Source organism: Anser cygnoides, chromosome 6, assembly GCF_040182565.1.
Source record: "Anser cygnoides isolate HZ-2024a breed goose chromosome 6, Taihu_goose_T2T_genome, whole genome shotgun sequence".
Lineage (NCBI taxonomy): Eukaryota > Metazoa > Chordata > Aves > Anseriformes > Anatidae > Anser > Anser cygnoides.
The window spans coordinates 7,402,245-7,416,837 of NC_089878.1; the positions used below are offsets into that span (position 1 = coordinate 7,402,245).

General features: G+C 36.5%; 1 long non-coding RNA gene across 14 annotated transcripts in view; it reads left to right on the top strand.

Moving 5' to 3' along the window:
* The first annotated feature begins 393 nt into the window (after positions 1 to 393).
* Positions 394 to 14,593, top strand: part of LOC106034563 (uncharacterized) — a 144,957-nt gene continuing 130,757 nt past the window's right edge. For 5 of the 14 annotated variants that reach the window (XR_010832243.1, XR_010832236.1, XR_010832246.1 and 2 more), the window contains exons 1-2: positions 3,644 to 4,079; positions 6,507 to 6,550. This is a non-coding gene — a long non-coding RNA (uncharacterized lncRNA). Of the gene's footprint in view, positions 527 to 3,640; positions 4,080 to 6,506; positions 6,551 to 14,593 lie in introns of those variants that run through there. The other 9 variants (XR_007161193.2, XR_010832245.1, XR_010832241.1 and 6 more) reach the window with 4 other exon arrangements.

Here is a 14,593-nt window from a genome sequence, read left to right on the forward strand (position 1 = left end):
AGGACCAAACAAATAAATTTAAATAATAAAAATAAATAAAAAAAAATCAAGCCCTTTTCATATCACTGAGATGTAAGAGACCATAGGAGACTGCCATGTAGACAACCAAAGGCTGCTGTTAGTTTCTGTATCTTCTTCAGATAGTGGGTGGTGTTTCTCGTTTTCCTTTATTCTTTTTAAGTGAATCTTATTTCACACGTCTACTCCCACTTTCTTGGCAGAGAAGTGGTCCCTCAGTTTCTAATTTAGTACCGTTGGTACATCCAGGCAGTGCCACACGAGGTGCTCAGCCACACATCAGGGCCATGCCAGGCTCCCAGCCCTGAGGCGGAGGTGCCCAGGCCTGCTGCCAGGCAGGCCTCAGGCCGGCAGCCATTTTCTCTCTGAGGTGTTCAGCCGCCATTTTGTGACAGAACTTGGCTTGTTATAAACGGGTCACCTCCATAACTGCTCCAATTGTTTGGAAAAGAATCATAAAAATTCATTTCCGCTATTGGACCAATTAGTGACAGAAATTCTGCCTAAGGTGATATGAAATTAACAGTTAAAAATAAGTGCAAAATCCTTGCTATTCCAGTGGGGTTTCTTACTTTGTAACTGAGGCGTTAGGAGTTAAACACTATGACATTGCTAACCATATTTTGAGCATGTTAAAAATGAAGATAATATAAAAGAAAATAAAATTTTTAGTTATCTTGGCTTTAATAATCAAGGATTAGTGAATACAATTTAAAATTTATACAACAGTGGCAAAGACGTATTTTTGTATTTCACAGTGAAATGCTTTACTCATGCATCCAAAGAAGATCACAATGTACTTCTCTTGATTCAGGGGCATGTGTTTGTGTGTGGGGAGTCATCTGAAACCCTCCAAACCTTCTGAGGTTCAGTCTTCATTGGTTTTTGATAGCAGCAGAACAAATAAGTCTGTCAGTGTGGTTTGTAATAACCACAGCTTATTAGAAAGTGCTCCTAAGTTCAAAATGTTTTTCCCTTTACAGCAGTTTATCCCAGTTTAGAGCTAGCCCAATGGTTTCATTCAACACCTGACAGAAACACTTTGCTTTCAGGTTCAGAATAAGATTTTAGCTATCTTTTTGCCTGTGGCTTTTTTTTTTTTTTTTTCTTTCATTGGCCCGGACAGAGGCTTTTCCAAAGGTAAACACAGAAGTCAGCATCAGCTTTTGTTCATTGGAAAATGAAGTTGGAGATCAACTCTTTTTCAGACTTGTCTTATAAGTGATCCCGTTATCTATCATTATCTATATATGTGCCTGTTATTCCATTAAGAAAACTCTCATAACATAAAAATATTCATTTTATTTTGCTTATGGTACAGGAATTATGATACAAGCAGGGATGTACTCTAGTTATTTTATATGATTTTATATATAGATCTCCATAAGGTCTATGTCAAACAAACCACGGGAGGCCAAATTGTAGGTTGGTGTGAATCGGCGTACTTGAATTGATAAGATGAGTGGTAGCATTTTTCCACAGTATATGAAAAAGTATGCTATCAGTGCAGCACTGCCATTATGCCAGCTTGAGTGCTTGCTGTTGCTGTGTCTTTTTTTCTCTAACTCTCTTATTCCCAAGATGCTAGCAGCAGCAACATTGAAAAGCTCTTATCTCCAGACTGCAGATGGAGAAGTGAGGCACATGGTAGAATAAGGGTGAAATTCTCAACAAAGATTTATAAGTTACTCAGGTGCCTAACTCGTATTTTCAGAACTGATACTGGCCTTTTTAAAGCAGCTCTTCTGTTTGCAAGAAACTGATCTACTTAGTTGATGCAAGAAACATGCTGCTTTATATTAATCATACAACAAAGAGAAAGAAGGGGAAAGTTCACCTGAATACACAGGAAATGAGGGAAAGGGCAGAATATAGCTCTGTCCTGTGTCACTTTTGTCAACTGTTTGACTCAGTGTCAAACCCTTTATTATTCCTATTTTACAAAGTAAAATATATATTTTTAAAGCTATGAGGATTTTTTTTTAAATCTCAGATGAGAAGAGTTGTGCTCTCTTACCTTACCTTTCACACTCTTGATCCAGCAGTTCTGTAGACTCTCCTGGTGTTCCTCAAAAAAGGAAATCCTTATTGGCCTCTTTTCTTTCAGAATATTATTAGAAAAAAGGAAAGAGCTCTTGCACTGCATGGCACTTCACAAGTAAACTCGGTCCTGATATTTCCATACAGTTCAAGTATCAGTGGAATGCTCTTTGAATAGCATGAGTCCAGAAGGATTCATGGTGTCCTGGGGACAGACAGCTCTTGAAACACCTCATATATGTCCAGCACTTTTGGCTCAACTTTTTCACCAGGATGATGCACAGACTGATCTTGTAAAGCTTGCTTTACAGTTGTTTCTCCTTCCTGGCTTAGATTAAATCTGGATGAGTGCTTGCCTTTCTGTCTGTCCAAAGCTGGTGAAGGTTTGCTGTCAGAGCTTATAGATTTAGACAGCATCTAGAAAGAAATTGCTTTGTCCAAGCTGCTTTTAACAATTTCTTCACCTCCCTCTTAAAAAATAAAAATTAAAAAATAAAAATAAATCTGAAAACTGGACTGTTCGATGGAATGGGCATGTTTGATAGTGATTCATTCCATTCTTGTTTCAGAGGATATTTAAAATCATGAGTGGTGCCTGTGACTGGTCATCTTGTTTTGCGAGACTTCTGTGCCCCACAGCCTACATTCATTTTATAACCTTTTTTCCAAACTCTTGACCTTCCCTTAGCAGCATACAGTACATGCTGCTGCCTTTGAGAGATGCTAGGATCTTCTCTAGCCATAGTGGAGGAAATTTTTACAACTGTCTGTTTATGATTTTCTATGAATAATACAGTCTCTCTAAGACGACCACTGGACTAGTTTAAGTGAAAGTGAATAGAGAGAATCTGTACTTGTGCTGTGCTGCCCACTCTTACTATGACTTAATCATCTGAGTTTCAGGCAAAAGCTGAGTACTGTGCACAGGCAGCTGTTTTGGCAAACTTCGCTGCTGAATCTTGCAAGTCATATATGACATTCCAGGTAAAAAGGGATTTCATATAATTCAATTATTATTATTTTTTTTTAGTTTTTTTAGTAGCTGGGAAGGGCACTAGAAAGATTAAAAGATATCCAAACAACCTTTTTTGGATATATTTCTTATTATATTAGAAAGTTTTTCCAGCTATATAGGATAAACAAGAGAAAATTGATTCTTTGTCCAGATTTGTACATGCCAAATTGTGTTCTCTGTTACTGAGATTCATTCAGTTGTCATGATCTTGCTTTTCATAGAAACAATTTTCATCTCTTCCTGTGTCCCGTAGGCTAAGTCTATGCTTCAGTCTCTTAAAAAAGCACTCACTTTCTTTGACACTGAGTCCTAGCTGCCTTCAGTTTTGAAGTGCTGCCTTTCATGTTGGCAGATATTCAGCATTTCTTCTGCTTGAGATGAGAGTATTGTCAGTCCTCACTTCAGCAGGCTGGATAGGCATATTTTCCATGGTTGCAGGAAAAATCCTAGATGATAATGATACTAGATTTGGCAGTCTTGTGGTCATACAATACTTCCCTTACAGCACTACATTTTCCTCTGTTCTTCTCTAACTGAGCTTGCTATTACGTTTGTAACCTTAAAATTACATAGCTAAAACACAAATGTCATTTTTCTGGCCTATTTATCTCAGTGAGATTCATTTCCAGTCAGGGAATCAAAAGTAATTTTTATTTCAGGTATTTTATTTAGACCTCATTCTGTATATACTTCCTGACTTTATTACTACACTCCGAACCCTTCTTTAGAAAAGCTGAATATACCTCCAGGAATACTTGAATGCTAGTAGGTTTTTTTTAGGCCATGATATAAACCTTTCCTACTAATTTTGTTTCTTAAGATATTTTGGTTTAATAGCAGAATGTTTTTGCTCAGTTTTACAGGATTCAAGAGAGGACCTATTCAGTGAGACATTACTGTATTCACAAATACTTCCTGCTTCATTCATATATTGATTCCTGCTTCTAGTATAATCATAAAAATAGCAGAAGCTCCTGCACCTGTGGCCATCATTCCTCTGTTATGGGTAAGAGCCTACCTTATACCCCTTTAACATCTCGTATGTATCAATTCCTCTTGTGCTTCAGCTTTGAAAACTAAACGCTCAGAGTTTTTTTTTTTTTTTCTTCACCTTTAGGCCCTTGAGTTCATACCCTTCATCTAGAAATATTCTTTGATGTGTACTTCAGCGTTTTCTGGCTAAATGCTCTTGCTTTAAGGCATTTAGATATTTTTGATGCTTAGACATTTTAATTTAAATAACTGATTAGATGTTAACGCTCCTGTGACAGAGCACACATTAGGATCCAGGGCCTGTATTAAGCTTTTGCATTTTCATTTTTTTGAATGAGCTGTTCTGCTGTGTGGGTACAAATCTTTAGTTAGTCAGTGCTTATGCTATTGCTCTTAATCATTCTGCTTTAAGCTTTCTGCAGTTCTTCTAAAATTGTTTACAGATGCACAGAGGTGCCTGAACTCTTAATTTCTGCTGCATTAAGAGCCTAAGGACATCTTAAAACTCAAACATGTATCAGTGCCTTTAAGTCTCACCACAAGTGCCTGCAGCCCACCGAAAAGCAGCCCTGTGCTGAAAATTGTGACACTATGTGCATTGCATGGCAAATAAAACATTAGCACTTTACCTAGGAATGTTTACACAGGACAGAAAGAGCATATGTTTAATGCTGGTGCTGAAACATGTGTAATTGTCTGGTCAGAATGCAATAATCACCCAGGTTAACTTCAGGGTATTTGTGAAGAATAACAGGTACCTCCAGAGGTGATAGAACCCTATTAACATCTCACTTACCTTTTGGACATGTCTGCCTCTGTGCATTGACCAGGAAGAGACCAATGCTCCTAAATTTTAGAAGCTCGGTCACGTGCTAAGACTTAGCTGGGATAAAGTCAGACTGAACAGATTTATCCAAGTTTGCAAATCCAAATATGATGTTTGGAGATGAACTCGGATTGAAATGAATCCCCCTCTGGGAAGATGCTCACCACCATAGGTGGTTATTAAGTTTCCATCAGCTGGGGAGCATTCCCATAATACCAAATGACTGACACACAGTCACATGAAAATGGATAAAGGGAAAAGTGGCAAAAAGTATCCCAAGTGGAGTTTAAGAGCAGGCGTCAAGTTTGGCAGGAGGCAAAAGCAGAATAAGTTAATAAATAAATGAAGGTGCTAAGAACCTTGCTAGATTTCTTTCCTGATAAAGTACTATAGAAATGTTTTTGTTGTGAATTTTGTTTAATTTTTCATGTTTTTTTGTGACAAAAATGTGGCACAAGTGGAAGTTTTAGAAGTTTACTATCTATTTTTCATCAACGATTATGCTTTAAGAAGGTATTTGCATGTATGTAAAATAAGAAAGATGCTATAACAGCAAAGGATAGGTATTAAAAATGTGATACCTCTGTACAGTGATTTGTAGGCACCCTTGCCAATTACTTTTCATCTTTCCCTTTTCAAAAGAGAAATGTCAAAGAGAAAACAGATAAAGAAAATCTTGTTCTGAATAGAGAGGCATTGTCTTGCAAACCAGTATGTAATTTCCTTTGGGTTTTTGTTTTTGTTTTCATGTTCGCTTCTTCATCTACGAGGGACATGTAAGGGACAAACGTAGCTTGATTGTGGTTCTGTAGGCAAGTCACAGCAACAGAAGCTGAATGTTAGGAGTTGTATCCCCAACCCACTGAGTATGAAATTTGAGGCTTGGGAAAACAAATGCGCACACAAACAAAAAGTACTGAATGACCTTTGGTTTTGTACTGGTGCTTTTTGCTTGCAGATTCACATGGCCAGTTGAATGTAATTTGTAAACCCTTAGGATGTGTATTCACAGTTCATACAAAATTCTTCTGACACATTCTAGGTACGATGGAAAAAATATGAAAAAAAAATAAAAAAGAAAAAAGAAAACCAGATTAGTAATAATTTTAGCAAGTATTAGCCATTTAGCAGGTCCTATTTTTAATTCTCACTTGTGTGTAGAAGAAGTGAATTAATGAACTAAGTGGTTTAATATTAATTTTAGAGACCTGCAACAAAATCAAGGATGTGTGGTTATCAGAAACTGAGCAGCTGTGAAGTATTTTCTGTAAGTCTAGTGCATCTTCATAGCACCAATGATTCTTCCAGATGTACTTGTAACTGTGAAATCTTTGTATGACATAGCTGCGGAAACCCATTTCACTTGAGTGGAATATATGTTTTCAACAAGTAATTTCTATAAGAAAGCTCAAACCATGAGAGTTGGAGACCAAAACTGTAAGTTCCTTTGAGGTTCTGCTGCAATTGAAAAATCTAGGAATTTTTTATTCTGATGAAATATAAATAGTGAATACTCTGCTTTCTGGATAAGAGGAAAAATATAATTCTGAAATGCCAAGAGGAAGCGTGCCCTCAATCTTACCTCCTTCCAAACTTGATTTCTTGTTGTTTCAGATGAATTTAGAATCAATAACTAAGCTATTGGATGATCGTAAAAGGTCAGCCTTTGATTTTTTTTTTCTATTTACAGCATTTTCTTAAGATTTTTCTTTGTTCTTTAGTACTACAAATATGACTTGTGTATTGTTCTGAGAACACTAATCCATTGTACTATGGAAATGACATATTTCTGAAGTCGGTAATCATATTGATTGATATCAAGTGCAATGATCTTTAGAAATATTTCATTTAAATACCAACTACTCTCTTAAAATATCAAAATATGAATTAGCTTCTCATTAGAGAACTCATGCTGTATACAAAGAAGGGATCTTGTTTCTGTAATTCATGGAAGGTCTAATCTAAATCCCATTGAAGTCTGCAGGAGATTTTTCAAGGCAAATAAGATGAAGATTATAAAGTCTTTGTACTTGTATACGATACAGTGCTTTCTTTGCTTTTCTAATTCAGGCAACAGAGAGTCTGACTGGGGTCTATGTACTTAGAAGGCTGCATAACGTTTTCATATGGCTGCAATTTCAAGCCCAATGGATAAAAATTAAAAACAATAACAAGCTTATTTGTGCACTCTGTGTAACTCAATGCTGTGCAATTGTTTGGAAGTTTGGATTGTCTATTCATTGCAAATAGCATCTGTGCTCAATTACATTCAGTCTATTAGGAGGCAGGGCTTTCAGAAGTAATAAAAGCGTCTTAAGAGATGCTTTGCACTAGAGAGCTAATGATTTCTGAAAAAGACAGACAATTGGGTTGATTCCACAGGTACTGCAGAAGGGAAAATGTTCCAGATGAAATGGAAATTATTTCATGAATCATCTCATGATTTCACAGAAAGAAGGGGAGTATTATTACTGATTATTCTCTATAAAATGAGTTTAGCAACATACCATCATCCAAAAAGGCAAAGTGAAAGGTTGCTAAATAGGATATTTAAATTTTGCTAATGAGAATGAAGTGAGTTGATGAATGTTGAATCAGTCCTTGGCAGTTTTTAAAGAAAGGTTATCATTCATTCTCTTTTCTGCACCGACAGATGATGTTTCTTGTTGAAATGAGGCTTTCCTGACTTTTGATAAAGCCTGCTGAAAATAGCATTCTCCTGCCCGAGCTGTGTATTCAGTTATAACAAGTACTGACAGGGAATGATAATTTGGGACACTCTGCAGTGTTTTGCCCTTTGGAACGTTTTCTCTTGTTTTGTGTGAAGTGCACTATGGTATCACTGTATTGCATTATTTAGCAATGAATTTAGAAGATGCCACTGCTGTCTGTTCCAGCAATCCATACCGAACTCGAGTAGCCTCTTCTGCCTCATGAAAGTAGGGCATTGATAAATTAAATTAACCTCTTGTGTGCGGCAGACTAGGCAAGGATAAAACTTATGGCAAGTGGATGATGTGTTTTGCTCCACCACTCTGTCCCTTTCCTGATGGCTGCTTTCTAACTGCAGAAGTTGCGCCCTCTGGGTAATGATGGCAGGGCTGATGGGCTGCTTAAACTCCTTCCCTTGCTTCCTCCTGTTCTTAAGATCCATCAAGAGTGGACTTTGGGCCACAAAAAACCATCTGTTTACCACAGTGATGCTGTATATATAGTTTCCAGTTTGTATATATATATTTTTTTTTTGTGTGTGTATCTGGTGTTTATACATAACTGTGGAAGGATGTAAGAAGCTAGAGGTGAGGAGACGCTTTCCTGAAAGGAGACAAAAATTGCAAGGCATAAGCTTGGAAACAGATTTCAGCATTTGTGGAACAGACTGTGTATATGCAAATGCACCTTGATTATCTGATAGCCTTTCCACGTGACACATTTTTTGTGTTCTTCTTGACCAAAGAGGAAAGAAGATACTGAGGGTAGTCATTCAACTGTAGGAAATACAGCAAAACCAGTTCAAATACTGCTTTGGTTAAATGTCAAAATAACAAAAGGGAGGGAAGTCATCAGGTGGGTAATCAGATAGCGATAGTTCGTTTGTGTTTGCTGCAAGAGCACATTGGAAATGTTATTCATTTAACATCGAGCATCCAAAGATAGTATCAATTCTTATTTCATCAGCAGGTACAGAGTGATAAAGCTGCCAATGATCTAAACATAGAAGTGGAAGAAAGAGGTTAAAATGTCTTAGAAAACCAATTAGATATTAATTGTGATAGGAAGAGCATTATCTGAATTTAAATAAGAGTTAGTAATTCTGTCCATATAATCAGAGACTTGATCTAACACTTTCCATTACTGTCTGAAAAACATTGGTATAATAAATAGGAATAATATTGTTTGTTTGTGGTAGGTTTTCATCATTTTTTGTTTGTTTGTGGTTTGTTTTGGTAGCAATTGCATGGATGGCAAGTTAATAGTCCTTCTGCAGGCAGAATTTCATCTGATAAATTTTGAAATGTCAATGAAAAGAAAAACAACCAGTGTAGTTGTACTCATTTGTGTAGGAAATTCCCTTACCCTCCTTCATCTTCTATTTCCCATCACCCCCTGTTTTGATCTTAGGGCAAAAAAAAAGTGTTAATGTTTTCTTCACATACTGTTAAATTGCCTGTAGTGCCTTGCTAGCCTTGCTCTCTGCTGGCTGGAAAGTGTGGCCATTTTGTGTACTTTATTCATTATATTCATTTATTCATTGTGTACTTTAGTCATTATATACCTGATTGTGACATCTGTGCAGCTTTACAGCATCGGAAGTGACAGAGCTTTGATTTCAGTTGGGAGTGCTAAGCACAGAAGTCTCATAAATAATACATAATAAAAATATATATGTAAGATAATTGATTCCCACTTTCATATACCACACTGTGTATACCATGTTTAACAAATGAACTTTCACCCACCAAAATTTTCTAATATATTCACTGGTAGGTTTAACAAGGCAAGATAATTACTTTTTCTACCCCCTTAAAAAAAAAAAAAAAAAAAAAAAAGTCTATTATTCTTTTTTTAAGAAATATGAAATTGAGGATGCAAAATGGATGGGTTCTTTAAAAATAAGAATAAAAAATAAACACAAACAAAAGTTAGGAGCTGGAAAACCACGTGTAAATGAGGCGCTGTCTCCCTGTCATGTTGCCTGGTCAATAAGCTTTCTCACAGTGAAATTCCTACTTGTTCACAACAGCTCCTGTATCCCACCACAGCCTACAGTCCCTCTCTTTTGAAAGAGATGATACATGAAAAGCCAAACACAGACTTAGTTTTGTAACTCAGCCAGCAGCACAATTTCTAATGCATCTAAATGGACTATTCATAGTGCAAAGGCAGTTCTTTAAAGATTTTTTAAAATATTACTTTGCAAATGGGAGAGTTAACAAGTTAAGTGTTCATAGTGTGGTAAATGCTTCCTTAAAAAGTGGTGTTGGTGGTCCCTGTGCAATGCTTTGCAAACAGGCCTACATTCATAGCAGCCTTGTGGCTGAGAACTGTTTGTTTCTATGCTTTCAGTTTTCACCGCAGTGCCAGTCTTGTCTGGACATCTTGTTGTGTATGTCAGAACCATGAAATGTAGCCTCACAGCGTGAGCTTTCCTGAAGGCATGAGAAATCAGTGTTCTAAATGCTTTTTTTGGAAACAGGTCTTTTTAAACAACTGTTTCTAGAGTGCTATACCATAGCTGTGACTGCGAAAATTTGGATGTTTAAAAGATATTTAGCAGAGGGTATTGTTTTAATAGGAGACACCTTACGATGGCTCGACCACTGCTGTTCACTGTATTCAATTAGGTCTATTTACTGTTGTCTCTTATCTTTATATGACAATTAGTTTCAAACATTGTCTATACCTCACTAACAACAAGAAAAAACTTTTGGAGAACAATGTTTTCAATAAAAACCAATAGTCTAAATTCTTGGTTCTTCATTAAGTCTTGACAAGTCAATTCCACTGAAATCTCACTTCTTCACACAGTTGAAAATGCCTCTTGGTTTTGTTTTATCCTTTTAGGGTGATCTTATGCTGGACCCCAAGTGAACTCGAGAGAAATGTGGAGAGAAATGGTTATGTGGTTTCCCATGTTTCTTGTTTTTGAGAGAAATAACATCCATTTATCCAAAGAATCCTATCTGGAGCAAATTCTATGGCCAGAAAAGGGAGTAGGCAGGTATTTGTATCTGTCCTAGAAACAATTTCCCTGAGAGGTCTTGTGTAAACAGCTTCTAGCAGAGTGGAATAGCAAAGAGGACAAGAGACCTGCAGGCTGCTGATTAATAAGCTGTTGTATAGTGGTGGATGCCTGTGAGTCTGTTGCACATCTCTTGAAATGTAACATAACCAGGTCTGCAGTGATCAGCACACCCCTCACACTTCATTATTTGTTCTCTAAACTGTCAGCGGTGCAGACAGTTAAACTGCAAATTACGAACATTACTTGTGATGTGCTTGGGTATGTTTTTTCAGCACCTCAGGGGAAAAAAAAATGTAGCTACTGCATTCCAAACAAATAGGTTTTCTTTTTGTTAATGGAGCTTGGAGCAAGGACAATAGACGTATGTACACACTGAGATCACATGCAAAAGCTGAATCAGTAGTCTCTGTACAAGCTAGAGCTCTCTAGAACATAAATATGACATTTGATTATGGAACAAAATATTATGCAAGTTGTTACTGCATTGGACAGACTTACAGTTTTCAGCTCAGACAGTTCTAGACAGACAGATAATTGTATAACCGTAAGGCTGAAAGCAGTGAGCCCACTCATTGTCTTTGCTGGCTGCCTTTTGCCACATGGGAAATCCTCACAGCAATTTTAGAATAAAGGTGTTATATCAGCATCACTCAAGGAGATGAGAGCAGACATCTATTGCTGTTTTAAACAGCTGTTATATTCTGCATCCGTCATAGACTCTCTATAGCAGTTTAGCTTGAAATTTAAGTCAAAAATGGACAGCTACTACTTTGTGTATGGATATCTTGTAACGACAGAAGATGTCCAGACAAAGGATACAAGGAAGGAAGAAATTTGGTAGCAGTTAAATACTTTAAACCAAAGTATTTACATAAGAACAGTCTCAAGTGGTATGCTGGTTGTAAATGCCAGTGCGAAACTTTATAATATAGCACATTTCTTTAGTTGGGATTAGAGAGAGAAAACTATTAGCTGTTTTAGTTAAGCTAATAGCTGTGCCATATAGTTTGTACATTTTCCAGGAACTGGACCAAAAAAAAGAAATTCATAAAGTAGCACATCATAAAGGACATTTTAGACTGAGCTCAGAAGATACTATTAGAACAGTTTAATCTAATTTTCTTTATGACATAAAACAGAACTTGCAATAAATAATTTTATTTTGAATAAAAGATACATTTGAAAAATATTGTTCATGGTAGAGAATCCAGCATTGCTGCTGGTTATTTGTTTGAATGCTTACTTGTCTTCACCATTTAAAAATAAGGCACTGTACTCCTAGTCTAAAATGTTTCAACTTCCAACACAGCTTGTATTTTTAGATTAAGTCGTGATTTCTTATAAGATTTTTTTTTAAGAAGGTACATTTAATTGCAGTAAACTCTTCTTTTAATATCATCCTTGAGTATTTTGACCCCAACTATAGCATATGCACTTACAGTTCTTCATTAGTTCCATAGCTCTGCTTTGCACCAGCTTCAGTTTCAAAATTCTCCTTCAAGCACAGCAAAGACTTACCAATGAGTATTAAGAAACTAACCCATCAGGAGATGAAAGAAAAGGTATTGCCAGAAAACAGTAACTAGTTCAAAGTTAGAATGCAAAGAATAAGGAAAGGCCTGTTTTTTCAATGAGGTGATGGGGTGGTTGCTATTTAGCATTCTCTTGCGTGAGCAAAAAGGGATGAACAGCAAAGTTAGCTGATGATAGGGGGTTAACAGCATAGAAACTGAAGAGTCTCAACAATCTCACAGTGCCAACTAGGCAGAAGATTAAACTCACTTGTTGATCAATAAAATGCCATATGCAGAGGGAAAACAAGCAAACTTTCTTATCACTGTAGGTTCTAAATCTGCTGTTACTGAAAGAGAATTGTAAACCCTTCTGTAGTTACCTATAGATGTTAAGTTGGTCTTGGGTGGTGGGCAGGAAAGTAAAGGTGTTAGGAAATATTGAGAAGAATGTGATAGAGCATCATTATACAGCTCCGTACAATTCTGAGGAACTCACATTTGAGCATAAGCTACAAGTCTGCTCACCTCATTTCAGAAAAAGGAGTAGTAAGCTAGAAAAACACAAACAACAGTCAGAAGTACAGAACTTCATCTGTATGCAGAGGAATGAAATAACTAAGACTATAGCTTAGAAAAGAAATGACTGTGAATGATTATTATAAAGATCTATACAATCCTGAATGACATGGGGGAAGTCTTGAGGGAATGATTATTCACTATTCAAAAGACAAACCGAGGCACACGAAATAAAATGATCAGGCAGGCAGTTTATATCAAATGAAAAGAGGAACTTTTTCATGTTATGCATGATTACATTGAGAAACTTGGAGCCACAGAGTTTTTTAGATTCAAAAAGTTGTGACAGGCTCAAAATGTGATTAGTTAAATGACAGAGTTGAAAAATCATAAAACATGGGGAGGGGATTGTCAGCTTGGGAGCTGCTGTAAGCTCAGTTACAAGGAAATCATCACTCCATCCCAGGCTCATATAATTCTTAAGAGCCTCCATAAATGGCTATTGTTAAAGTTTGGCTGCTAGGCTGAATGAATGTTTCATCTGACTAGTCATTCCTATCATCTTTGTGTTGGATGCTACCTGTACAAAATAAAGCAAATTTCCACTTAAGTGCATGCAGTGCATTGTTTAAACACAGTACTGTAGCCTTCTTGGTTGCAACATGGCACTAGAGCCCAAATCCCCACAAGCTCCAGGAACATGTTTTCTGTAGATTCAGTCATTTGTCTTTAATTATTAATTGTATTCAAATTCTAAGTTAGCTGTTCCTTTGTTTTGCCCAACATCATATTCAGGCTCACAGACCTGCAATTATGTATATTTGAATCAAACCTGGGCAAAAATTTACTTGTAATTTGGCTCTGGTCTGGATTTACATGGTATTTAAGTAGTTATGATCTGGATTGTGTAGGCAAAGGGCCAATTGTGTCACCTGTGTATTTGCGTTTTGAAATACTGCAATACTGCATGATCAGTCACTTATCTCTTTGTTGTTTGAAGTTTAATCATCACTCATTTAATAGCCTGCTTCCTAAAGTGTCCTTATTACCCAGTTTTGTCACTCTTCCCATTTATACTGACCAAACCCAAATTAGTGGATTTTTTTTTTCCGGTTTGTTAAAGTAACAAGAAACACAGTACGCAAGAAATAGTTTTTTTCATATTTCAACAGTATAATATTTTTGTATTAAACCATAATGGGAGCGCAAAGACTATTATTGAATGCTTGTTCTTTTAAAAAAAAATTATTGGAGTATGAATGGGGAAGATCTTATATTGCCGTATGCTGTCCACATGTATTTAAATTATGCATATTTCTTGAGTTCCTGCATGCACTTTCCCACCAGTACTTTGAATCTTATGGGGAAAACTGCTTTGTTACTTATTGACTTGTGGTTGTCGCGCTTTCCAGGTATACTCAGTGGCTAGGAGCATATGCCTGTGCTTAAATTCTTCTATTTGTCCTGTAGTCATATAAATGTTTATTACTGTTGTGCACCACAGTGCTAAATGTTTTTAATTAAAAATCATGGTTCCTGTGTTGTGTTTCGACTTTATCTCAGCTTTAAAATTCAATCTATTGAGTAAATGTAGGAGAGATTAGTATATTTAATATGAGAGCAGTTTTTATAGTGTTGTTAAGTTCTCCATCAATTCTAAAAGACATAGATAAAGATTCACAAGGGCCAATGTATTCAGCAATACTAATGGGATCCTCTTACACATTTTTGGAAGTTTCAAGAAACCTTCAGTATATCCTTTACTATAATGTTGCGTTGAAAGAAGAAAAAAAATTGAAAAGTGGAGGATAAAGACTTGATCTCCACCAGCCTGCAGACAGTGAAATCAATGAGCTCTTTGTGATTGAAGCGAGTGAAGAGCCAACCTAATTTGACAGCCTGCTTCAAAAATTCTTGAGACAGAA